Genomic DNA, 15,638 nt, shown 5'->3' with positions numbered 1-15,638 from the left:
CATTCCCTTACTCTCTCAACTCAATATTCATCCTGTCCAAGAAATAATAGCATAGCAATTATTGCCCACGGTAATTGTTTTCTGTCACATTTTGTCTTCAACACAGTGTTGGTGACATTGGGTTATCATGTTCAGAGCTGAGCTCATAAATTGAGGTCTAAAGAGAGACAAATTTCTTCTGTTCCACAGTTCCAGTATACATTTTAAAAAGTACTAAAGGCCTGGGAAGGTAGCTCAGTGGTAGAGCGCTTGCCTTGCATGCATGAGGCCCTGGGTTCGATTCCTCAGCACCACATAAGCAAAAAAGAAAAAAGGCGGAAGTGGCTCTGTGGCTCAAGTGGTAGAGCACTAGCCTTGAGCTGAAGAGCTGAGGGACAGTGCACAGGCCCAGAGTTCAGGCCCCACGATCAGACCCCCAAAAAATATTTTTAAAAAAAGTACTAAAACTAGCCAGTAGCTGGTGGCTCACACCTATAATCCTGGCTAGAGAGGAAGCTGAGATCTGAGGAATGCGCTTCAAAGCAAGCCCAGGCTGGAAAGTCTGTGAGACTCTTATCTCCAATAAACTACTAGGAAAGCAGAAGTGGCACTGTGGCTCAAGGGGTACAGCACGCACCTTCAGCCGAAAGGCGCAGGGAGAGCGCCCAAGCCCAGATTTCATGCCGCATGACCAATTAAAAAAAAAAAAGATTAAAACGTTTAAATTCCATCACTTACTGTCTTTTAAGAATCCAAAAATGAAATAAATTCACATATAATCACTCCAAAATGCTTTAAAAGCGGGAGATGATAAACAAGCCTCCATGAAGTAAATTTTCTTCTACTTTTTAAATTATTCTGAAAGCCTTGTGCTGGTTGGTCACACCTGTAATCCTATCTACTTGGGTATCTGCTCAGGAACCTGAGATCTGTGGATAACCGTTGGAAGCCAATCAGGACAAAAAATATTAATGAGATTATTTTAAAAAAATTACAATGGAATTCTATGCCTCCATCAGAAAGAATGACATTGCCCCATTTGTTAGGAAATGGAAAGGTTTGGAAAAATTTATATTAAGTGAAGTAAGCCAAGCCCAAAGAAACATAGGTTCCATGGTTTGCCTTATTTGCAATATCTAGTATATGTATGAGTCAAGAAGAAAAGTGCAGATAATGTGATGTTAGGAAAATGAACCCTTACATATGTATTTAAATGTTTTTTTCTTTCATGAATTTTTTTCTAACGCATTTTTAAAATTATTTCTTTGTTGCTTTGTATATCCCCCCTCACACACACACAGTATAACCCCTGCTTTCACTATATTTGATGTCGGTATAATTTGTGGAGGAGAAGGGGAAAAACAAGTCGTTTAAGGATACAGGTGGACACATTGCAACAATGAGAAGTACAAGTTGTCATGTCGAAAACGAACTTTACAACTTTGGTGTGGGGGGGAGGATGGCGTGGGGGGGGCGGGGGGAGGCTGGGAAGGGATGTGAAGGGTAAACAAAGGAGGAGGCTGCAATGCTTGATAAGAAATATGCTCATTATCTTGCCCATGTAATTGTAACCCCTTTGTACAGTATGTTCACAATAAAAAAATAATAAAAGTATTAAAAAAAATTAATGAACTAGCAAAGAGCCAAGAATGGAGATGTAGCTTATATAGTAGCTCATCAATCTAGAGAGGAATGGCCTAGGGGGACCTTGATGCACTGAATTCAAACTCTGAGAACGAAAATGCGCAGGCATGCACACACACACACATACACAAACACACATTTATTCAAAATATCTGCATATCAGTGTTTTGCATTAATTTCTTTGTTAATGATATTATATGGGTAAAATAGGGGAAATATTCTCTTCCATCCCATAACATTTTTATATTTTTTATTGTAAAAGTACTGAACAGAGTGGTTACAGTTACATGAAAAATTAATAGTTCATTTCCTATCAAGCATTGTTACCTCCTCCTTTGTTTTCCCCCGCCATCCCTTCCCTCCCACCTCCACAAGTACACTCCCCTCCCCCACCCTCCTAAATTGTAAAGTTCGTTTTCAACATACTTTCTTGTGCGTCACATTGTTGCAATGGGTCATATTGTATCCTTATTTAACCATTTTGTTTTTTCCCTTTCCATCCCCAAATTAGAGAAGTGTATATACAAGATGGAGGTGCACTAACATCAGATACAGTGAAAACAGGGGTTTAACTGTGGGGGATGCACATATAAAAAATCACATCGTACATTATAAATATATTAGAAACCACAGGAAGAAATAAAACACCACTTGTGTCCTTATCATGGGGTTCATTTACCTTAACATCATCTTATCTAGTCATATGCACATGCTTTTGACCTTTTTTTTTTAAATTGTGAAAATACCATACAGAGGAGTTACAATTACATGGAAAATGTAATGAGTACATTTCTTATCAAGCATTGTTGCCTACTCCTTTTTTTCGCCTTACCATACCTTCTTTGCTTATCCCAGATATGCATTAGTTATTGCAAATAAGGTATACCACAGGACCTATGTTTCTTTTTTTATATTGTGAAAATGCCATACAGAGGGGTTACAATTACATGCGTGAGTTATTGAGTACATTTTTTGTTATTGTGAGAATACTGACAGAAGAGTTACAATTACATGGGCAAGATTTCTTATGAAGCATTGTTGCCTCTCCTTTGTTTCCCCTTCCCATCCCTTCCCACACTCCCCCACTTTCCCCACCCTGTCCTCCTCCCCCCAAAGTTGTAAAGTTCATTTTTTGACATAATAACTTGTACATCTCATTGTTGCAATGGGTCCACTTGCTCCTCCTTTGTTTCCCCTTCCCATCCCTGCCCATCTCCCACCCCCCACACCCACCAACCCCTCCCCCCTCAGCCCCCCCTCACTGTCCACATCCCTCAACACCCAGCCAAAATCATTTTTTGACATAACGACTTGTTCATCTCATTGTTGCAATGGGTCCACCTGCATCCCTTTTTAAACGATTTGTGTTTCCCTTCCACTGCACAAAGTATACCAACATCAAACACAGTGAAATCAGGGGCTTTAGCTTGCAGGAGGAAAATACAAAGCAACAAAGAATTCATCTTATAAATATCTTAGAAACAATCGCAAGAAATAAAAAACATTTGAATCCTTATCTTGGGGTTCATTTTGCCTAACATCAACTTATATGATGTTTTCTGCTTGTAGCAGACACATACTAGTTATTGCAATTAAGGAAACCATGGGGCTTATCTTTCTTTGGGCCTGGCTTACTTCACTTCTTTGGGCCTGGCTTAATTCACTTAATATAATTTTTTCCATGTCTTTCCATTTCCTAACAAACTGGGTGATGTCATTCTTTCTGATGGAGGCATAGAATTCCAGTACACACACACACACACACACACACACACATTTTCTTGATCCATTTGTTTACTGTGGGGCCTCGGGTTTTGTTCTGTATCTTAGCTTTGGTAAATAATGCTGCAATGAACATAGTTTTGCTGGTAGTTTTAGTATGGTCTTGTATGTGATCATTTGGGTGAATGCCCAAAATGGGATTGCTGGGACTTAGGGGCGCTCTATTGTAGTCTTTTGAGGAACCGCCATACTACTTTCCAAAGTCTTTGAACAAGTTTAAACTCCCAACAACAATGCATTAAGGTTCCCTTCTGTCCATATCCCCTCCAGCATCTGTTCTTTTAAAAATCTAGAATGCTTCACGAAGTTGAGTGTCATCCTCATTCAGGGGCTATTCTTCTCTTTATTGTTCCAATGTTAGTGTATGTGCTACTGAATTGAGCACAGAACATTTTTTATACATAAAGTGTAATTGATTTTCTTAAACTAGACAATTCCACAAAAATTAAATTCAAAAGAATTGTCGTGAAGCCGGGCGCTGGTGGCTCACGCCTATAATCCTAGCTACTCAGGAGGCTGAGATCTGAGGATCGCGGTTCAAAGCCAGCCCGGGCAGGAGAGACCGTGAGACTCCTATCTCCAATAAACCACCAGAAAACCGGAAGTGGCGCTGTAGCTCAAGTGGTAGAGCGCTCGCGTTGAGCTGAAGAGCTGAGGGACAGCGCCCAGGCCCAGAGTTCAAGCCCCACAAACGACAAAAAAAAAAAGAATTGTCGTGAAATTTTAGAACCATGTATTTCTTACATAAGAACACATTTAAGAATAAAGTCAAGTTTGACATGTCAAAAACAAAATAATACCAGATATTTGTTGTTCAACAGATGTGTAGGAGGAGGAATTCAATTATTCTGTACAAGGAACCTGCCCTAATGAACACTATAGAAAGTGTTAAGGTTTGTTAAAAGTTTTAATGTTTTAAATATGTTTAATTTTGGGAATTTGCTCACATATGCCAAAATTAAGACTATTTAGCAGGTTGTAAAACTTTTTCATAAAGCATTTAAGATTCATGGTACATACTACTAAATATGTACATTTCAGAGTTTATAGAAACTTTACTAATGAGAAGTTGCAAAGTGTTTGTGTAAAGAAGCAGATTTAAGACATTAACTGCACAGTTTCTGTTAAAATTTAAAGGCTTCTTTACTTTATATGTTAGTGAGGAACAAATGATGGTATAAGCCATATACAAATGATGAGATGAACCATAAATAATAATCTTAATAATAATAATCTTTAAAGGCTACTCATAGCCTATAAAATTCTTGTTGAACATCATAGACTTAGGCAGTTTTAAATGTACAGCAATATGAGAAAATAATAAATCGAATATGTAGTACATTTCAAATACTGGAAACAGCGGTAATTTTTTATTTTATTAATCATTAATATTTATGTATTAGTTTTCCTTATTTGTAGCATTGTTTTCCTTGTTGTAATATAAAACAACTTTTTGTAAGTCATCATTAGGAAGTACTTTGAGAATGTTATTGGGATGGCCACACTGTTTTTTATAGGTATATGTGAATTTACAAAGAGCAAAATTAATAAGAACAAAATATTGATTAAAATTTTATCAATTAGAATCTGAATCAGGAGTGTTGATAAATGTCCACACCTAAAATCTTAGCCCTAGACTGAAACACTAGTGTTACAATGTTGAGCACACAAAAATGAGAGACTGTGTTTTGTTTTCTTTTTGTTGGGTTTGGGGCTTGAACTCTGGGTCCTGGGTGCTGTCTCTCAGCTCTTCAGCTCAAGGCTAGTGGTACTACTTGAGTCACAGCATCTCTTCCATCTTTTTCTGCTTATGTGGTGCTGAGGAATCAAACCCAGGACCTCATGCATGCAAGGCAAGCACTCTACAATGAATCACCCTCCCAGCACCTGAGAGACTGTGTTTTAAAAAATCATCTAAACAACATTTACTTTCTGTTTTGTGTTATATAATGAAATAAAGAATATCTTTTTATATTTTAGAATGGTCATACTTCTAAATTTATATTAAATTCAGCCACTTTATCCTTTTCAAAGTCATGTAATATCTCTGAGAGTTTGCTTTTGTAAAGATTGTTTTTTGCATTGATAATTTATTCTGAGTCATTTTTTATTTTTTATCAAAATTACTTCATATTTTATGGTTTTTTGTGTTTTTTAAGTGTGAAAATACCAGATAGAGGGGTTACAATTAAATGGTCAAGGTAATGAGTACATTTCTTATCAAGCATTGTTGCATACTCCTTTGTTTCTCCTTACTATCCCTTCCCATCTCAACCCCCTTACGTCCCATTTCCCCATGTCTTACGTCCCATGTCTTGTATATCTCATTGTTGCAATGGATCCACCTGTATCCCTATTTAAAAAATTATTCCCCTTCCCCTCCACAAATTATACCAACATCAAATACAGCGAAAACAGGTGTTATACCATGCGGGAGGGACATAAAAAGTAACAAAGAAGTCATCTTATAAATATGTTAGAAATAATTACAGAAAAGAAAAATATTTTGAATTCTTATCATGGGGTTCACTTCACCTAACATCAACATATCTAACAATTTCTGCATGTCTCAGACATACACTAGTAATTGCTAATAAGGGAAACCATGGGACCTATGTTTCTTTGGGCCTGGCTTACTTCACTTAACATAATTTTTTCCAAGTTTTCCATTTCCTAACAAATGGGGCAATATCATTCTTTCAGATAGAGACATAGAATTCCATTGTGTATATATACAACATTTTCTTGATCCATTCATCTACTGAGGGACATCTGGGTTGGTTCCATATCTTAGCTATGGTAATGCTGCAATAAATATATCTGTGTGGTAGCTTTAGTATGGTCTTGTTTGTGATCATTTGGGTAAATCCCCAAAAGTGGGATTGCTGGGTCATAGGGGAGCTCTATGTGGAGTCTTTGGAGGAACCTCCATACTACTTTCCAAAGTGGATGAAAAAGATTACACTCTCACTAACAATGAAGTAAGGTTCCCTTCTGTCCACATTCCCTCCAGCATCTGTTGTTATTAGAGTTCTTGATTATAGCCATTCTAACTTGGGTGAGGTGATATCTCAGTGTTGATTGATTTGCATTTCTTTTATGGCTAGGGAGGTTGAGCATTTCTGCATGTCTTTATTGGTCACTCTCCTTTCCTCTTCAGAGAAGTTTCTCTTTATGTCTTTAGCCCACTTATTTATTGGACAGTATTTTCTTTGAGTATTTGTTGTTGGGGGATTTAATTTTTTGATTTCCAGGTCTGTTTTAGATATGAAACCCTTGTCGGTTGTATGGCTAGTGAAGATCCTCTCCGATTCTGTGGACTTTCTATTGATCCTGCTAGCTATGTCCTTTGTTATGCAGAAGCTCTGCAATTACAAGCAATCCCATTTGTCCAACCTTTCTTTCATTTGTTGTGCTTTTGCATTTCTTTTCAGAAAATTTCAGCCTTTGTCAAGGAGACCTAGGGTTTCTCCTATTCCATCCTGTAATGTTTTCAAAATATCTGCTTTGACCCTGAGGTCTTTGATCCATTTGGACTTGATTCTGGTACAGGGTGATATATAAGGATCTAGCCTTAATTTTCTACAAGTGATTAACCAATTTTGCCAGTACCATTTACTGAACAGCCTTTCTTCGATTTTATCTTTTTAGATTCTTTATCGAATATTAGATGATTATGAGTCTGTAGGTTCATTTCTGGGTTTTCAATTCTATTCCATTGTTCCTGAGATCTTTTCTTGTGCCAGTAAAAAACTGTTTTAATTACTATGGCTTTGTAGAAGAGTTTGAAATTTGGTATTGATATTCCTCCAACACTGTTCTTTCTGTTAAGGATCGCTTTTTGCAATTGGGGGTCTTTTGTTGTTCCATATGAATTTTTGGATTGCCTCTTCTATTTCCTTGAAGAATGAGGTTGGAATATTGATAGGTATGACATTGAACTTATAGATAGCCTTGGGAAATATTGCCATTTTCACAAGGTTCATCCTTCCTATCGAGGAACATGGGAGGTTTTTGCCACTTTCTAAGTTCTGTTTTGATTTCCTTTTTCAGATTTTTAAAGTTTTCTTCATAGAAGTCCTTCACTTCTTTGGTTAAGTTAATTCCTAGGTATTTTATTTTTTGTGGGGCTATTACAAATGGAAAAGCTTTCTTGATTTGAGCCACGCTTTTCTCATTGTTGGCGTACAGAAAAGCCATTAATTTTTGAGGGTTAATTTTATACCCTGCTATTTTTCCAGGTTTGGATCAGCTTGAGTAATTTGGGAGTGGTGTCCGTGGGATTCTTTAAGTACAAGATCATGTCATCTGCAAAGACGGAGAATTTTACTTCTTCTTTCCCTATGTGGATCCCTTTTAGGTTGGCATATTGTCTTATTTCTGTAGCTAGGCATTCTAATACTAAATTGAAGAGAAGTTGAGAGAGTGGACATCCTTGTCTCATTCCTGAGTTAAAAGGAAATGGCTTTAGTTTTCACCATTAATTACAATGCTGGTTGTAAGTTTTCCATATACAGTTTTTATTGTATTGAGGAATGTTCCATGGATTCCTAATTTTTCCAAAACCTTTATCATAAAGGGGTTTTGGATCTGGTCCAATGCTTTTTCTGCATCTGTTGAGATAACCATGTGGTTTTAATCCTTGCTCTTGTTGATGTGATAAATTATATTAATTGTTTTGTGTATATTGAAACAGGTTTGCATCCCTGAAATAAATCCTGTATATTGGTGTATGATTTTTTGGATGAAATGTTCAAGTCGATTGGCCAAAATTTTGTTGAGAAGTTTTGCATCAATATTCATCAAAGAAATGGGTCTATACTTCTCTTTCTTTGATGAGTCCGTGCCTGGTTTTGGGATGAGGGTTATGATGGCTTCATAGAATGTGTTCGGTAGTGAACTTTCTCTTTCAATTTCATTGAAGAGTTGGAGTAGTATTGGTGTGAGCTCTATTTTGAAGCTCTTGTACAATTCCGCTGTAAATCCATTAGGTCCTGGGATTTTCTTACATGGGAGGTCTCTTTTTGCTGTGTCTATTTCAATGCTTGATGTGGGTCCCTTAATATGCTTTAACTCATCTTGGTTTAGTATTTGCATGTTGATAATTGCTAGCAAAAGGTCCATTTCTGCCAAGTTTTCAAACTTATTAGCATAAAGATTTGAAAATATTCCCTTTTAATGTTCAGAATCTTGGTTGTTTCTGTGGTGATGTTTCCATTCTTACATCTGAGTTTATTTATTTGGGTGTGTTCCTTCTTTTTCTGATAAGATTTGCTAAGGGTTTGTCAATTTTGTTAATTTTTTCATAGAACCAACTCTTTGTTTTGTTGATTCATTCTGTTTTTTTTTTATTTCTAATTCGTTTAACTCGGATTTAATGTTAATTATTTCTTTCCATCTATTGAATTGGGGTTTATCTTGGTGTTCTTTGTCAAGGTGGTTCAGATGTCTCATTAAGTGGTTGGTTTCAGATCTCTCTAATTTGTTGGTGTAGGAACTCAGAGCTATAAACTTGCCTCTGAATACTGTCTTTGCAGTGTCCCAGAAGAGCTGGTAATTTGTGTGTTCATTTTTTTGGAATATCATGGACATTTGAATTTCCTTTCTAATCTCTTCCATGACCCCCTGGTTATTCAACAGTGTGTCATCCAGCCTCCATGCGTTACAAGACTTTTTTGGTGTTGAGTTCTAATTGTATTCCCTTGTAGTCTGAGAGGATGCAAGGTGTAACTTCAATGTTTCTGAATTTGGACAAGTTTGTTTTGTGACCTAAAATGTGATCTCTTTTGGAAAATGTTCCATGAACTGCAGAGTAAAACGAGAATTCTGATGCTACTTTGTGAAATATTCAGTAGATGTCTGTTAAATCTATTTGCTCTATGCAGTTGTTTAAATCTGCGGTTTCCCTGTTGATTTTTTTTTTGCTGATTTGATCTATATAGTGGGCATAGTGGTGTGTTAAAATCCTCAACAATTAATGTCGTTGGATCTATGTGAGATCTGAGGGAAAATAGTGTCTCTTGGATAAATTTTGGTGCTCTATTGTTTGGCAATTCCATATTTAGAATTGTAATATCCTCCTGAAATAGAGAACCCATAAGTCATATGTAGCGACCTTCTTTACCTCTTTACACTAATTTTAATTCGAGGCATATTTTACCTGATATTATTATTGCAACTCCTTCCTGTTTATGGCAGCCGTTTGATTCTTAGATTTTATTCCATCCTTTCATTAACAAAATGTGTTTGCTTTTATAGGTAAAGTGTGCATCCTGAAGGCAGGAGATAGAATTATCTTGCTTTTTAATCCAACTAGAGAGTCTATTTTGCTAAATTGGAGCTTTAAGTCTGTTAATGTTGAGAGGTAGGACTGAGAGGTGTTTGGTAGTTCCTGCCATGCTATCCACCTCCTTGGGGGCTGTGGAAACTTGGTTTTTCCTATGGTTCTTGGATTCTCAGTTTGGGTGTGGTTTCTTAGCCATTATTGTGGTCTTGTTGGGTTTCTGTGTGTAGGTCATCTTTAAGTATTTTTTATAGGGCTGGTTTGGTGGAGATATATTTTTCAGTTATTCTTTGCTATGGAAGGTTTTTATTTGACCTTCGGTTATGAAGGAGAGTTTAGTTGGGTACAGTATTCTTGGTTGAAAATTGTTTGTCTTCAGGGCATGGCATACAGCCTGCCAGGCTCTTCTTGCTTTACTTATCTATGCTGAGAAATATGAGGTGATTCTAATTGGTTTTCCTTTATAGATGATTGATCTTTTCTCCTTGACATTTTTAAGAACTTATTCTTGATCTGAATTGGTCCTGTGTGGATTATAATGTGACAGTGGGAAGTGCTGTTCTGTTCTGGTCTATTTGGGGTTCTACAAGCATCTTGTATCTGAATAGGCCTATCTTTTTGTATGTTTGGGAAGTTCTCTGCTAGGATCCTGTTAAACAAATTTCCTCGACAATTAACTTCTGTCTCTACGTGCTCCTCTACACCATTTGTCCTCAGAGTAGGCCTTCTGATTGTGTATTCCAAATGTTGAATAGATCTATCATATTTCTTGGATTTGTCTTGGATAATTGTATGTTCTTTCTCTATAATACCTAGGCTGTCTTCAATCCCCAAGTTTCAATCTTCTGCATGCTCTAACCTACTGTTGTCTTTCTACTTGGTTTATTTCTTTTCCTTCTTATTGGTCGGCCTTGATGGCTTCAAATTCTTTGTTGGAGCCTTGTTTTAGATCTTCTATGAACTTTTTTACTTCCTTAATTTGGTATTCTCAAATCACTTAGTTGATTGGTTATGGATTACTTGGACTCCCATTCCTGCTGTCGGGCTCCATTCAGCATTCCCTGTGTGGTCGCCCTGAATTCTTTCAGCTGTCTGTTTATGGATTCCATGAATGCCTCTATTGATCTTTGTCTATTCTCATCCTGATGTCACAATTCCTGTGTTATGCTTTGATTAGCTTCCTCACGTTCATGCAATTCCTGTAGTTCCCTTTGACTGTTCTCAGCCTGCTCACGCAAATCCTGTGTCTCTCTTCATCTGTTCTCTGTCTGCTCATGCAATTCCTTTCTTTCTCTTTGACTGTTCTCAACCTGTTCACGCAATTACTGTATCAGTCTTTGAGTAGTTTCCTGACAGTCACGAAATTCCTGTACTAATGTTTGGTTTGCCTCCTCTCTCTCTCCCTATCACGTTCAAACTGAGTCCTTTGCAAGCTTTCATTCTTTTCATTCACCACGTTTTCCAGTAGTGTTTGTAGTGCTTTGCAGGAACTCTCCTCCGGATTATTCATTAACTGTTCTGTCACTGGATTATCATGAATGGGAGTTGAGATTCCCAGACTTGCCATTTTTCTCATGTTTTCCGGCTTGTTCTGCACACTTGATATGAAAGTGACACCAATTTTGTTGCTAAAACACTATTTTAAGGCAAGCATCAACCAAAGTCCGGTAGTTGCGTAGTCAAAATGGCTGCAGATAGAAGCTAGTATAACAGATGCAATCTATTCAACACCAAAAAACTATGCATTAATGGGCTAAGAACAGCAAAGATGAATTTTTCAAATCAGAAATTATGATGTTTAGGGAGAAATGTGGGGAAAAATAGGATTAGAAATATGTGGAGAAGTTAAAGTTAATTTAACCAAGTCCTAATCTCAGAGAGGGAAAGGGATTGGACAGAATGATAGGAGAGAAATTAAAAAGAAGATAATCAAAAATGGAAAAACAAAAATTTAAATTTAAAAAGTGAAACATTTACAAATTATGTAACTTTAAAGAAGTGATATTGAGAGAAAAAAAGGATAGGATGACAGGAGGGGATGATAGAAAGGAGACATGAAAAACTAAAAAATAAAAATTCTTACAATATTTACTTGAAAATTATATGGTCTAAAGATATAATACTGCTAATAAACAGTTACGCCTAAAAGTTTGTGAATTAAGTAATACATTTCTGGATTAATTATGTACACAATGGGGGATAAGTTCTAATAATCGATGAAGGGTATTTATCTGGGGATGAGGCAAAACAGCAATTAAGTCACGCAAAAAAAAAAAAAAGAAAGACAAAAAAATGAAAAGAATCAAAAAAAAATAAAAACAATTTAAAAAGGACCAAAATGTCAATAGCGATTTTTTAAAAAGCACACACACACACACACACACACACACACACACACACACACACACACACACACACACACACACCTAAAATAAAAATTAGGAGAAGAAGAAAAAAATGATTAATAGAAAACAATTAAAAAATTTTAAAAAATGGTACCAAAAAGAGTTGTTTAATTTTCAGGTGTGTGTGTGTGTGAGGAATGGGAAGATCCTGTATCTCCCCTGTGTCTGTAACCAGTCTCTCCGTGGAGTCTCTGGTCTGCTTGTGGTGTTTGGTTTTCCTGTGGCCTGATTGATTTCTTACATCAGTTTGTTTGAGCAGTCAATAAAATGCTCCGCTTTATCCAGGATTTTGTGATCCTCCTTCAGCCTGGTTCAGTGGGAGGGAGATCTGCTTTGAGTATCACGAAAGAGAAAGATGGCTGTTTCCTCTAATTTGGAGATGCTGTGATGAGGCTACGTTCTGGGTAGGGTTGAGGCGTTTCAGCAAACAGTAGCTTTTCCCTGAGGGGCTAGCTCCTGAGACACTCCCAGACCCCAGCCTGGAGCCATTCTCAAGGTTTATGTTTATTCAATTTCAATTGATTGTCTAGGCTGCTGTAGGTAGGGGCAGCCTCTGGTTCTGTTAACCCAGTGAAGATAGTCACTCCTCTGTGGGGCAGAACTCTCTCTGCTTGGGCTAGGTGACTTTCTCCTGGATGGATCTGAGCCTGGAAGGTCAGGTCAGATACCTGTGACCTGCTAAATGACCCTTTTGTTTTCTTCCAAGGCCTGAGTTGGAGCTAGTTGCTCAGCCTGGCCTTTCTCAGTATCAAAGATGATGTCTGGTGGGAGGGGGAGGGGCAGCCTTCCCTCCTCTGCTCCATGAGAAGGAGTGAGGATGTCAGGATTCTATTCAGGCAGGAGTCTTTGTTCCTGGTTATCTCTGGTCTGTGATCTGCTCCTTTTCAGTTCTTGTTGGTGTTGAGTAGAATCCACTCACCCACTGCATATGGCGCCTTTTTCCTGGACACTCTGTTGTAGATATGGTGGCTATGGGTGCCACAGATGCTGCCACAACCGTGGCTACTGGCAAGTGCTTAGATCTGTCTTCTTGCCTGGATCTTCCCTCTCTAGTCAAACTCTGTGTACAGTGTTGGCACACTTGGTGTGATTATCTAGGCTAGTACTGTTCACTGGAACACTAAAACTGCTTTGTATGTGAGAGCTTGTTTAGCCTCCAGGTTCTCCTCTACCATCTTCCTCCGACCTCCATGAAACACTTTATATTTTATGTTGAATGGTTATTATGTAACAAATACCTTCAAATGTACATGTAGTGTCAAAAGATAGGCATCTGAATATTCTCATACAGCTCTTATTTATCTGTTATGCACTTTCACTATTATATTTCTCTCTCTCTTATACTCTCTATCATTTCCTCACTTTCTCTTTCATGCTTCATGTCTGCTGCTTAGAATTTCTGGTGGTCTACTATTATCCGTCAGGATCCACTGGTTTGTGGGAACATGATATGGAAAATCAGTTACCTTTGCCTTATTGAAGAGTTACAACTGTGATGTGATATTATTTGCCATTCTAAATGGTAAAACAACAGATCTAGGAATTCCTTTTCAATTTTATTACTATTATAAATTTTATCTCATAGGAATAATTGGGATGGATAAGATACTTTTAACCTGTGACCTAAAAGTACGTTTCCTTTTACAAACAACCTTTTCCTTTGAGTATCAGTGAGTAACTACATGTAATGAAAACAAAGCTATCCTATGGAAAGTAGACTGAAAAACAAGATAATGGGGAAGTGAGTACAAAGGATACCCGTCATAGAGCACAGATCCTCAGAGCAGTTTATCATGTACACTTTGTGAGAATGACAATGTGTTAGGAACTACACATTAAATCACTGAACACTTGATATATATATGCAAATATATTTATATATTTACATTTGTTTATATATGCATATATGTATGTGCCCTTATATATGTACACATGTATGTTACTATACTCACAAATACACACATACATATACCCATGTATACATGCACACATGGAGAAAGACACATAGTTACAGTCAACATAAGTTTCACTAGTTGTTGAATATGCCTTAGACGGAATTCTTGGAACCAAATATGTTGAAGATGTATTTGCCTCTAAGAGTTCTTTTACCACTCCTCTTATCTCTTAAAACTGGTACGTTTTAAGACATGAGATTCGACTTGCAAAATGCAGTACAAGTGATAGGAAGTCATTCGGAAATCTCAGTAAGTAAAGGTCGTATGGTGTCACCCTGCTCCCCATGGAATGCTTGCTCTTGTAGACTCTCAAGAACCAAAGTACCAGGAGAATATCCTATTAGAATATATCCTATCAGAGGGGGGTTGGAGGGAGGATTTGGGTGATGTGAAGGGAAGGGATGGTAGGGGAAAAACAAAGGATTGGGTGACAATGCTCAATAAGAAATGTACTCACTTCCTTCCTTATGTAACTGTAACCCTTGTGTACAGTGTCTTTACAATAAAAATATATATTAAAAAGATACAAGGAAAACTTCTGTACTTATGGGAAGTTGTATTTATCAGTCAATATCAGTAAGGTATTGGTTTTAGGACCACAGGCATATTAAAATGTTGGATCCTCAAACTTTTTACTTGAACACAGTATATTATTTACATGAGAATGTGTCCACAACCTAGTTCAGAGTAATTGCTATGAAACATTTTACTACATTTTATGTTTGTAATGGAAAATAAAAGTATATGCACTATCAACAGATACAAATTTTTTCAATTTTTTTTGTCTTTTTGTCTGCATTTTGTGGATGGAATTGGGAGAGCAATTTTGAAAAGCTCAAATTTCATCACCAAGAGCTGTCTGCAAAATGTAAAAGGATCTAATACAGCATCTTGAATAGTATGGAACTCCAAGGAGAAGTACTTGAATTGAGACATTATCAGAAAGTCTAACCAGGCAAGGATTTTTTAGAAGCACAGCTGCTATATTTCTAATGGAGAGCTTTCATAACCCTTTATGAAACACAAGTCAGAACCTCATTGAAGTGTAGATTGTTTTCCCTCACCTTTCTGTCAAGCTCAGTCATTTTCAATCAACATTTAGCTAATCTTGAATAATCCTCTAATAACCAAATGTTGATGGAATGTTCATATGCAGAAAACCTGGGAAGGCAAACTTTTTCCAGTTAAGACAATCTATATTCTATGCTCCAGAAGAGAGAAAACTAGGTAAGCATCTATTTACAACCTTCTGAATAGTTCTGATTCTGCCCACATCAGTTATCTATCCATACCTGTGATGGAGTGAGAGGATTTTAAAAGAATTTAGTGATCTAAAATTTAAATTTAAATGTGGAATGAAATTAGTTCCAATACATTACATTAAGATATTTAGAAGCAAGTGAAAAACCCAAAGGTCTATATGATATTTTTTTATTGGAAGTGTAAGGATATTGGAAATTGGTTCTCTATATTTTAAGCAACTTGCAAGAATAATTGGCAAAACACAATTTACATTCGGAGTAGACTTGTCACACTAATTTTTGTATATTGAAAGGAGCACAAGCCTCAACAATATGTAAATGCTATCCT

The 15,638-nt window shown here is 36.9% G+C and overlaps 1 non-coding gene across 1 annotated transcript; it reads right to left on the bottom strand.

The window, feature by feature from the left end:
- Positions 1–3,688: 3,688 nt before the first annotated feature.
- LOC122124546 lies at positions 3,689–3,790 on the bottom strand. Its single transcript, XR_006150595.1, has one exon. It is a non-coding gene; the product is annotated as a U6 spliceosomal RNA (small nuclear RNA).
- Positions 3,791–15,638: the final 11,848 nt, after the last annotated feature.

Source organism: Dipodomys spectabilis, unplaced genomic scaffold, assembly GCF_019054845.1.
Source record: "Dipodomys spectabilis isolate Male_0828 unplaced genomic scaffold, ASM1905484v1 ptg000239l, whole genome shotgun sequence".
Taxonomy (NCBI): domain Eukaryota; kingdom Metazoa; phylum Chordata; class Mammalia; order Rodentia; family Heteromyidae; genus Dipodomys; species Dipodomys spectabilis.
Note: the sequence above shows the minus strand (reverse complement) of the source record. Positions and strands in the feature narration are given on the sequence as shown.